Raw genomic sequence first — 12,252 nt, 5'->3', positions numbered from 1 at the left:
AAAAACTACTTATTAATTGTTGTTTTAAATTATGTCCAACCTATTTGCATAGTAAATAGATTTTTTCTCTTTAAAAAAATAATAAACATTTTTTTGTAAATGTGGTATTTAGTATGACAGATCTTTCATAACTTAGCAATACAAATGTAAAAAAATAAATATTTTTTGACCAACAATCTAAAACCATTTGCATAAATGTGTTTAAAAATGGTGTATTGGTGTCATCCTTACTAAAAGTCTCCAGTGTTTGTTACTATTAATAGTGAATAGTTATTTAAAAAAATGGTGTTTATTAATGAAAAAACTGCTTGCATAATTGATTTAACAAATTAGATTTTTCGCTTTCAGAAAAGAAAAAAGTAGCCGTTGCATCAGAACTTTGAATGATCTAAAATATCATGATGTCTGATTTTCTTTTTCTCTTCTAGTTTCTGAGATCTAAACGGGACGGACGGACAGACGGACAGACAGGCCTTGTAAATATGAAAAGCAACAGTCAGTCTCACTGCCAGATTTCTTTTATGTGCCTTAAGGGACTAAGTCTCAGTGTGTCTGCTACTAGCGTTTTCTGATACGGAAATGAAGAAAGTGTTTATTTAAAATGAAATGGTCATAGTTTAACTTGAATCAAGTCAAAATAAAAACACACAAATATTAGGAGTAGTATTAGCAGTGTACATTTAACTGAGAATGGTTATTGGGTCTATTCACTAAGCAACGCATTTTAAATTTGGTTTGTAAATACGTATTTCTTGGACTGTAGCAATTTTATCGATATGTAATATAGTTAATGATCATATATATATATATATATATATATATATATATATATATATATATATATATATATATATATATATATATATATATATATATTGTTGTAAATCTAAGGCAAGCACTCAACGAAAGGCAGGAGGTAATAATAGCCGATGTATTTATTTACAGTACAAAAAATGGTTGGACTTCAGTTATTAAGTCCCAGAGTGCCTTATCTTAAGTGACACCAGCCCTTTTCTATCAGAATACCAGTAGAGACCACCGACACTCGTCCCAGTTGGCCAGTCCGTTCTTGAGACGATGTCGTGATCGTTTTGTTGACTTCTTCATGACCATTGTCTGTGACGCTCGCCTTCTGAGATGTATAGAGGTCCCTGTATCTGTCATCAGAGCAGTTGGTCCTGCACGCCGCTTCAGCAGACCTTCACAATGGACGTCCCATGACAGACTTGTAGACCCACACGTAGCCATGGTTGCAAGCACATTGTGATTTTCAGCCATGTCACTAAGGTATGCCCATGAAGCATCCTGGCAATGTTCAATGTGTAAAAGTTCATAAAGAGCTGAACCGGGTCCAGCTGAGATTGGTCCACCATCGTTCATGTTACTCTCGCTAGTGAAAACAGTAAGTATAGAAGTTCATTGGTTTCAGACCCTGTTGGTGAGTTTCTTGACATTAGCGTTCTCTTCGTGAAGCACCGCATGTACAGTTCTTGTTTAACTCCTGCTAGCAGTTATAAAGCTTCGAGGTCTCTTTGTGGACACTAGACGATAGACAGAGGTCTTTAAGGTCCAAAGCGACAGGCTTGGACGCTGGCCCAAAATTATCTTGATCTGAAAATTCGATGTGGTACTCATAGCTGGTACAGCAAAGCTTCAGTAGCGAACAAACTTCTGAACTTCTGCTATTTCTTCTCCAGTCCTTCTTCCTGTAGAATCAACATGTCTTCTCCTGCTCGTGGTTAGTGGTGCTCTGATGCGCAGTGTGGCGCGGGAGCGGATTACAACAATATAAATTCAGTACTACTGTTGCTACATCAATATCTTAAACACAACACAAAGGACAACATAACGTAGCAATCATCTTCTTGTTTTAATTAACGTCTGTATTATATATGATACGATAAGATAACAATGTGATGTTATAATTGAATGTCCCACAATATCTGCTTCACAGGAAACAATAGTATTTTATCTTTATTGTAGAGCGAAAATGTGAAGTGCATTTCCTTTTATTTTTCCCCAAGCAAAATGTGTTACATTAACATTGTTATATATAAAACTAAAACAAGAAACAGTGCTGCTAATCATAAATGAAATGATCAATGTTCAATTAAAAGCTTTAAAATCTTAGCCACAATTGTTGATACAGCTCATTGCTTATCAAACAAAGTAGAGAGTCAGTTGTGATCAATGCCCCACAACAAACGTTACGAATTTCATCTACACGCAATTATCATAATGTAAGAATACATTTTTTGATTTATTCATTTTCATTTTTTAAGTAAAATTAGTGATCACTTAACACATAGCGATAATAGTCTTGTAAATGTTGCTTTGAATTTGGGACTCCCTGTGACGTAAATGACAAAATTAAACGAAGAGTTTATTTGAACAAGTATATTGACAGTCCAGAAAATTATATTTAATTGTTTTTGAGACATTCCAACTGATAAAAATAAAAGAAGTATCTGATGTATAAAAAGAGGAATCAACACAAGAAAAAAAATGAAAACACAAATAATTAAAACAATTTTAACAGATTTCATTTCTTTTTTACGTTTATCGATAGCTTCTATAGAAGACAATGTTGCCTTAGTTCTGGATGACATAGAAATAGGAAATATAGTGGCACAGGTACATATACAAATAACTGAAAAGGGACAAATGACTAAGAGTGAAAGAGCAGTTATTGCTGAATACATATTTAAAATGTAGTTATTTTGAAGAAACAAATCTCCATATTTTAGAGCTGGGAGTGTTACGTTATTGTATTCTATATAGTACATCTGATATTTTAAAAAAGCAGGCGTTCTAAAAACAATGTTACAGCAAATTATGATGAAAATAATTACTCTCATTCGTGGCAATGTTAGCAATCTTGAGACATGAAATTGAAAACAAACAGCAATCATTCTTTCTACAGACACTAAAGCCACCAGATGGATACTACAAAGAAGTGATATGTAATTAATTCGATCAAACGTAAGTAAGTGTAATATTATAACCCATGTGAAAAGGTTGATGTCGATTAAAATTGTTGATTGCGTTAAATTAAAAGATACTTGTGTAATGGAAAAAACTAAATCACAAATAGAAATAGCCATCAATACTACATTAGTTTTATCTTGCATTGTATGATAAGATAAAATTATTATATTAAGTATACTTCCCATGATTCCTAAGAAAGAAAGAATATTAGCTATAATAACATTGGTGACCAAAAGAATTGTAAAATAAACTTCATCGCTAACATCAAAAGTATCAGCTGATAAACTGTGTATAACTTGGCGTACCTAAAAAATAAGATTGTTTTTCTAGATTATACACTTTTTATTTACAAAGCTTATAACTGCAAAAATTTGAGTGAATATTTAGTTAAGGATAAATAAATTATATCAACAACAGTGATATTATTTACCTGGTTGATTCGTCTTTCAGTCAGAATGTATTAAAAATTTGCAAATTAAAAAAATGTAGGAAACATTTGCGAGTCAGTCTGAGACTACGGCATTGAATTATGAAATAAAATCATACAAAACAAGATTTTAAAGACAGTTTTTGTGGAAATGCAAACTCAAAATTTGCCCCCGAAGTGGTTCTCACAGGTAGGTAAAAGGGAAGGTTTCAATATTTTCAGAAAGAATATCCGAATGAAATTCTATCAAAGGCAAATGATAGAGAAGAATGGAGAAAGAAGGTTGACAGTTGATGATGGTAAATGTTTTGGCAATTCTAATGTACCACCACACACTTCTCTACCCTAAAGCAAAATATAAGGTTAAAGAAGTATACCCTTCCACCCCTTCCCTTTCTTCCTGAATCGATTTACTTTACTTTAATGGAAAACTTAAATTTATAAATAATAGGGAATATTATTATTATATTTAATTTCTTTCGTGGACCAAAAATACAATTATTTCGAAAGAAGCACTGTCGGATGGCTTTCCACGAAGCTTGAGCTACTTTGGTGAAATGATATAAATAACTATTTATTAAATGTATAATGTATGTATTTACCTAGCGCAATCGTTATAAATGTTACCCCCCCCCCCCAAATGAACTATCTTTATTGAAACATTATATAATTTAAGTATAAAGCAATTTGTTAAAAGAAAACAACTAATTAAACATCTTAGATTTCTTCCTGATTAACAGACCGAGAATAGTGTTTAGCTATGGCATTATTCCTAGACCATGTTGTGTTAAAATAGTCTAGCCTAATAAAAGCGGTAAACAACATTAAACTAAACAAGGTTACAAAGACAGTTTGTGTGGAAACACAAACTCAAAATCGGTCCACGAAGTGGTCCACCCAGGCAGGTAACAAGGAAGGTTTCAAAATTTTCAGAAAGAATATCAGAATGAAATTCTATCATGGCAAATGACAGAGAAGAATGGAGAGAGAAGGTCGATAAAATCTTGTGTAGTCCAGCAGACTAAGGGAAAGGTGAAAGTAAAGGTGTAATTAAATGACAAATAATGATTATCTAAATCAACTAATTGTTTTGTAAAGGGTCAATCTCTTATTCAAAGCCTCATGGAAAAAAAACAACATTTTCGTAAAAAAAAGAATTATTTTAGTTGCGTGTTTTATGTATGGTGTCAAGTTGTAGTTTACACGAAAATATGAAAAACTACTTACTAATTGTCGTTTTAAATTATGTTCCACTTATATGCATACTAAATAAATTTTTTCTCTTTTTTTACATATAGTAGTAAGTTTGACAGAACTTATTTAACTTGGCAATACAATTATTTAAAAAAATGACATACAATTTAAAAGCGTTTGAATAAATGTGTTAAATATATGGTAAATAGTGATCTCCTTTACGAAATAGCCTATCGATTTTGTTACTATTAATAGTGAATAGTTGTAAAAATTGGGTATTTTTATGAAAAAATGTACTTCCATAGTTGATTTTAAAAAATAAAGTTTCGCTTTTAGAAAAGAAAAGAGTAGTTGTTGCATCAAAATGTTGAAAGGTCTTAAAATATCATGAAGTCAGTTTTTCAATATATTTTCTAATTTACGAGATCTAAACGGGACGGACAGTCGGACGGACAGACTGACAGACCACACAAAACAAATAGCGTCTATTCCCTTTACGGGGGCCGCTAAAAGTCACTCAACTTAGAGCGTTTTTAGGGGTGAGGACTAAAAGGCAAAGTATCAATAATAGTACTACATGAAACATTAAATCATAATTTACATATAGTAACTAGCAGCCAAATGTAATTCTCAGAAAGAAAAAACGTACATTTTGTAATCCAAATAACTAATTCGTTCCAGTGCTCCTTCTTTGCTAGTACCAACAGAAAATAGAACGGTTTGCCATAAACAGCCAGTAAAAGAAATGTGAAAAAAAGAAAAGTTTCCTTTTGAGACTTTGCCATCTATAGGGCCTACGGTTAACAAGGGTGTCATGTGACTAGCACAACGACCAACCGCGTCTACTTTTCCCACTAATGTCAGATACCTATAAGAGCTGAGTGGACTTAGAGGCGCCCAAAGATTCGAAATCCTAGGATTCGAACCCGGGTCCCCAGTTCGGAATCCAAGCTCTATACCGACTTACCAAAAATATTTAAGTTTCTCATAAACAAGAACGACTGGATCAGGGCTGGTCCTATGCGAAACGGATTGCGCGGGGTATATTTTGGGTTGTGATAAGAATAAGAAGTGAAAATTAAGATTTTGTATTAGAAAATAAATTCCTCTTTGCATTTTATTCATACTTTACTAAGTACGAAATCACTGGCAAATTAGTTTTACGAGCCAACTACAGCAGATAGTAGTTTTTAAACAAAAAGCCGATAAACATTCAGATCTGCCTTTTAGATTTAATATTGACTAGCAAAATATCGCTTTTGTTGTTGTTTTTTTTTAAAGAGGTCGATATAGATTTAGATCTTTATTTGTATGCCTGTGACTATTAAAGTAAATTAAGAGTTTGAACTTCTTGTTTTGATTAAAATTCGCCCTATTATTACATTTTTATTAAATGAAAGCTGACAATGCCTTGTTTTTTTTTTATTGCTAGTTGAATCGGCCTTTCCCAGAAATGACAATTTTGTCTGTTTTTAAGAAGATTTTCATCAGTTTTCAGAAGATTTTAATAATTTGCGGAGATTTTCATGACTTTGTTGTATATTTAACAATTTCAGGAGAATTCCAAAAACCTTTAATATTAAGTTAAAATGGTTTATTTTAATTATTTACACCTAGAATTCGCGTGGGGCCTATGATAGTGCGGGGCCCACTGCGGCCGCATAGGTTGCAGTGGCCAAGACCGGCCCTGGACTGGATTGACACATACGCGTAGGACGCAATTATCTTCTGCTAAGAAGGAACATACGTAATTTACGATGGCTATCCTTTGTAGTCAAACTTTCACGTCAGTGCTCAATATAAACTGCATTTGTAATTTTGAAACTCATTTAATTATACACGCTTAGACCAACCATTTAGAAAAACAACATGCATTTCAATATTTATCTACGAAATTGTGTGCTGTTTGTGTATGTATCTCATCAGAGGGGTTTGGAATTTAAAACCGATCACGGTAAAAATCACCCAGATAACCTTTTCTCCACCAACCCAACACCCATTTTCCCATCTGTTTCAGATAACAGATAGTAAGCTTAAATCATGAAATAGCGCTAAACAAAAACAATTGGTAAAAATAGTTTTAATCAGACAGATTTATTGATGTTGGTCTAGATCTATTACAAATGTGATTACACGACTGATCCAATTAAAGTGATACATCTACACTTATCTACACTTATCTACATTTGAATACACTTATCTACACTTGACTACATTTATCTACACTTATCTACATTTGACTAAACTTATCTACACTTATCTACATTTGACTACACTTATCTACACTTATCTACACTTATCTACACTTGATTACACTTATCTACACTTATCTACACTTGACTACACTTATCTACACTTGACTAGACTTATCTACACTTATCTACACTTATCTACATTTGACTACACTTATCTACACTTATCTACATTTGACTACACTTATCTACACTTATCTACACTTGATTACACTTATCTACACTTATCTACACTTGACTACACTTATCTACACTTGACTACACTTATCTACACTTGACTACACTTATCTACACTTATCTACACTTATCTACACTTGACTACACTTATCTACACTTGACTACACTTATCTACACTTGACTACACTTATCTACACTTATCTACACTTGACTACACTTATCTACACTTATCTACATTTGACTACACTTATCTACACTTATCTACACTTATCTACACTTATCTACACTTGATTACACTTATCTACACTTATCTACACTTGATTACACTTATCTACACTTATCTACACTTGACTACACTTATCTACACTTGACTACACTTATCTACACTTGACTACACGTATCTACACTTGACTACACTTATCTACACTTGACTACACTTATCTACACTTATCTACACTTGACTAGACTTATCTACACTTATCTACATTTGACTACACTTATCTACACTTATCTACATTTGACTACACTTATCTACACTTATCTACATTTGACTACACTTATCTACATTTGACTACACTTATCTACACTTCATATACGTTTTTTTTAAACTAATTTTTGTTTTTCTTGTTTTGACAAGTTTTTTATAAACTCGCTACGTCTACGTCTGTCTGGTACAAATTTTGTATGCGTTATTTCTCCCACTTCCCATTCTCGGATAAAGTAGATATAGAGAAATAAATCTTACAGTATTGAGATATATAGATGTAAATTTTCTGTTCTTTTCTCTTTTAAAAGCTTTGATTGAAAAGAAAAAAAAGTGTTTATGTATTTTCCTTCTTCAAACTTAAACAGTCGTCTAACGGGTTTGATTAGTTTAAAGTTTAAATATACGAGAGCTGTCTTTCTTCCTGTTACGCCTCAGATACGTTTCTCAAAGATTCCTCAATGTCATCACGTGATCTAGTAGTTATAACAAATGCATGAAAGTACACACTTGTTTTAATTCGTAATTTGAAAACCAATGAGATTTAGAAGACAAGAAACAAAGGGTACGCAGAGACATATATTTTTGAGGTTAGGTTTATTCTGGATCCAGATGTATATATATGGCCAGATTTTTCTTTTACAAATCGATGAGTAGTAAATCTTCTGTATTCATTCTCTGACCTACATAATACATTTTACTCATTAGTTCAAGTTTATAGTTTAGGAGCTAGTTTATCACAAAGTCAATACACGATACACAACAATGACACTTTTGTTCACACGTACACAAAGGCACTCGCACACATACAGACATTGTGACACTACTCTATTGATTTAAAGAGAATGGACTCTCATAAGAGAGTGTATTGTCTTATTCATAACACTAAAATGACAAAATAGACTCAATTTGATAACTGATGCGACTACAACAAAGCCACTGTTTTATTAGTTATGTTCTGTCATGTCATTAATAAACAGTAACACATTCTTAACATTGATTATGCATTTATTTTCAATGCAGTGTACAGAGACAACTGATTCGTTGTCAAGTTTTCTAATAGATACAGTTATAAAAAAGCATTTATCGTTCCAATGTGAAGAAGCTACAAGACGTGGTCATCGAATATAATAAAAACCCGAAGTGACCTAAATAGTGTGTTTATTCGCCATACTTCAAATGATGTGGCACTGTTGCTTGACTACTTTATAATCATTTTAATCAACCACAAATTATCTATTGTCAAGCAGATTTATTATGACTTTTACCTGCTTCATTTTAATAATTCATGTACATTATTAAACCATTCTCAATCGTGACTTATGTTCAAATTACTGTCCTCGTTCTACTGCCTCTGGCTTCCGACAGGGACAACTGAAATATTGTTATAAAAATCATACAAAATCAAGGTTAAAAAGACAGTTTGTGTGGAAACACAAACTCAGAGTCGGCCCCCAAAGTGGTCCACCCAGGCAGGTAAAAAGGCAGGTATCAATATTTTCAGAAATGACATGAGAATTAAATTCTATCAAAGACAAATGAAAGTGAAGAATGTAGAAAGAAGGTTGACAGATCTTGTGTGGTGCCCCAGCGGTCCAGCAGACCAAAGGATAAGTGAAAGTAAATGTGAAGTTACACGTGAACCTGGCCTAACTTATAATGAATATCTAATTGATCTAATTGTTTTGTAAAGGGTCAATCTCTTATTCAAATCCTGTTAACTAGTGTGTATTTCTGTTGTTGTGAAACTACTTTAACTATTGCTACCCTTCCATTGTTGTTGTTGTAAGTAAGTCTGATTTAGTATTTATCGGATGTGTGTAAAATGGCTACCCCTTTATAGTTTCTCCCTATGCTAAAATGACCTCTCATAAATCCCATGTGTGTTGTAGTTTGTTTTGCTTGATATGTGGCAGAAGTATTTGTTTCTTAAAGGAAAATAAAATCCGGTTTATTTTTTTCTAGCAAGGTGTACTATATATTTATGTTTATTATTTAAGCTACGGATGTTAAGAGTTAAAATTTTAATGTCTGCAATGGTTGAGTGATGATGGGTTGTGTGTATATGTGTGTGTGTGTGTGTGAGTGTTTGTGATCATTTTATGAACTGTTTTTATTAACCTGTTTTGTTGTTTATTTACTGATTTGTGGATTTGGGACTGTAACAAGTCAAAAGCTTGCTGTCAGAGTCACTCAACCTATCACAGCATTAATCATTATTTACTATTATGTCTTTATTTTATTTTAATTATTTCCCAGTCCTATCCCCAATTTCTTCACCCGCCCCACCGTTTCCCCTCCAGGCTAGACTGAGCCCACCACCTTGGAGGCTTTTCAATTGTCTTCCCTTGACCGGGGTAAAGATAAACACAGTCTCTTTGATTGTACTGGCCGGATGTTTGACGGGCGCAGTTGACACCACCTTGGGTGGAATGCAAGTCACTCTTCCCCCCCCCCTTCTCCCACGTCTATCTTTGATCTAGGAGATCACTCGGACCAGCACGCCTCGTGACGCCCCAAGGTGCGACTCTTGTCGGACTTCTCCCACGTGGAAGATAATTCTTAGCCTAGGACATTTCCTGTTTCCGCCCACATTTTCCATGTCTATATATATAAGGTAAATTAAATCAAGCCAGACCCTCTCATTTCTCTATCGCTGTCAATCGAGTCTGGACTATATTATTTATTCTTACTCTTAGAGGAATACCTGGTGCCTTCCTCAGGTGTCTGCCTATTTGCTATTTGGTTGGATCATCTGCCTATTAACCTGCCTATTTGCTATTTGGTTGGGTCATCTGCCTATTAACCTGCCTATTTATTTGACATTGTCTGCCTAGTCAACTGCCTATTTGCTGTTGAGTATCTTCTACTGTCTACGTGGATCTACTAAACTCTACTACTTGGCGCTTTCGGCTCTACTTGCCTGCCTATTCAACAGCCCACCTGTCGACTTATTAGGTACGACGTCCCTATAGACCCAGATCTGTGCGAGACGTCATAGCTAAGCCAAACCCTCCCCCTTTTTATTCTTTTATGTAAATATTTATGTAAATAAATATTCTTCTTTTTTTTACTTGTATCTTTCTTTCATTGCGTGCCTCGTTGCGTGCCTGCTCCCGATTTATATGCTAACGGGTTGGTTTGTGATATTTTCAAAAATAATCATCCCCTAGACATTAAACACGCCAAACACACGTCACTTTCCCCAACCTGTCACAGGGACTTCCCCCTCATCTATCACTAATTTAGTCGGGGAGTCGGAAAAACTCTCCCCGATCCCCCCTTCCTCCTCTTCCATTCTCTCTTCCTCCGACTGTGGATCTATATTCGGCGCCTTGGGTTGGTTCTCCACGTTTGGGTCATTTGAAGAGGAAGAGAGCGTTCTTTTTCTTGTAATTTTGGTTGGGATAGTTGGAACTGAACTGTTTCCCATTGTTTTCATTTTTTAAGGTTTTTTTCCCCTGTCGATAGGGCTTGTAGGGGAGGGATCTCCACCTCTTATATCTGTGTTGGCCACGGCCCCGTTCTTTTTGTGGTTTACTACTAATGTAAAACCATCCTTTTCCAGCCATGTGTCATTTTGTGTTTCACTTTGTGTGTCATTTTGTGTTTAACTTTGTGTGGCAAGTTTTTTTCCCTTGTTTTATCCCCCCCCCCTTCAAGACCGAGGCATAAGAGCCTTTGGCATTATGCTCCTGCTTTTTCCCGGGGACTTTCCCTTCTCTTTCAAGATAGTCCTACTGGGACATTGGTTTGATCAGTGTTGATCTTGCCCACAGTGCCAACACTGCTGTCTGCGCCTCGGAATGGTCACAAAGTCCTTGCAGGTACTAAGATCACCCTCGTATTTTAGCTGAATATAGCGAGGGAGCCCAAGCCATCCACTTATCTGAGTTGCTCAGTTTGATAGGCTCTATCTTGGAACCTTCTTCACTGAAAGATTCGAAGATTTCCATGATCTTGTTTTTAACTCTGAGTCCACCCAGCTCTAATGAGTACCTGACATTAGTTAGGGAAATGTAAAGGCAGTTGGTTGTTGTGCTGGCCACATGACACCCTTGTTAACCTTTACATCATCTGCGCTATAGACAAAGCAGTGTTACTTTGACCTTTTCATCTTCTATAGTTGAAACCTCAACTTTGAGAGTGCTTTCTGTCCCGAAGGTCTTTCCTAGAATACAGGCTCTCACCATTGGACTGTTTCAAACTAAGAACCAGACTTAGGGGTTCTCGAATCTATAGAGAGAACCCACTTCATCCGGAGTGAGACAAAAGACACAAGAGACATATTGCAGAGAATATCATTGCATCACACCACCTAGGTTGCGCCATGGACCTTGACGCATGGGAAGCACTGTTAACAAACAAAATGTAGGCTCGAGGCGCTGTAATAACATTACAAATACAAACACGAAAGCTAAAATGACAAACTAATCTAAAAAAGTTTTAAACAGGTAGGTCTTAATGTTCTTCTTGAAGTAGTGTAGCAAGTTGTCTGTCTGAGATCAATGGGGAGTGAGCTCCAAACCTTTGATCCGTGCACTGAAAAAGCCCGCAGAACGTAGCTTTTATGGGAGATAACTAAAGTGACTAAATCAAAAACGTACGCTAAGGATTACTGAATAACTAAAACACTGAAGAAAGTCCAATATAACATTGTATCACTTTAATACTATTCCTTTAAACACAAACACAAATAATATATTCAATATTCCTTTCTAACGCCACTT

Source organism: Biomphalaria glabrata, chromosome 3 (genome assembly GCF_947242115.1).
Source record: "Biomphalaria glabrata chromosome 3, xgBioGlab47.1, whole genome shotgun sequence".
NCBI lineage: Eukaryota > Metazoa > Mollusca > Gastropoda > Planorbidae > Biomphalaria > Biomphalaria glabrata.
This window is presented reverse-complemented; position numbering follows the sequence as displayed.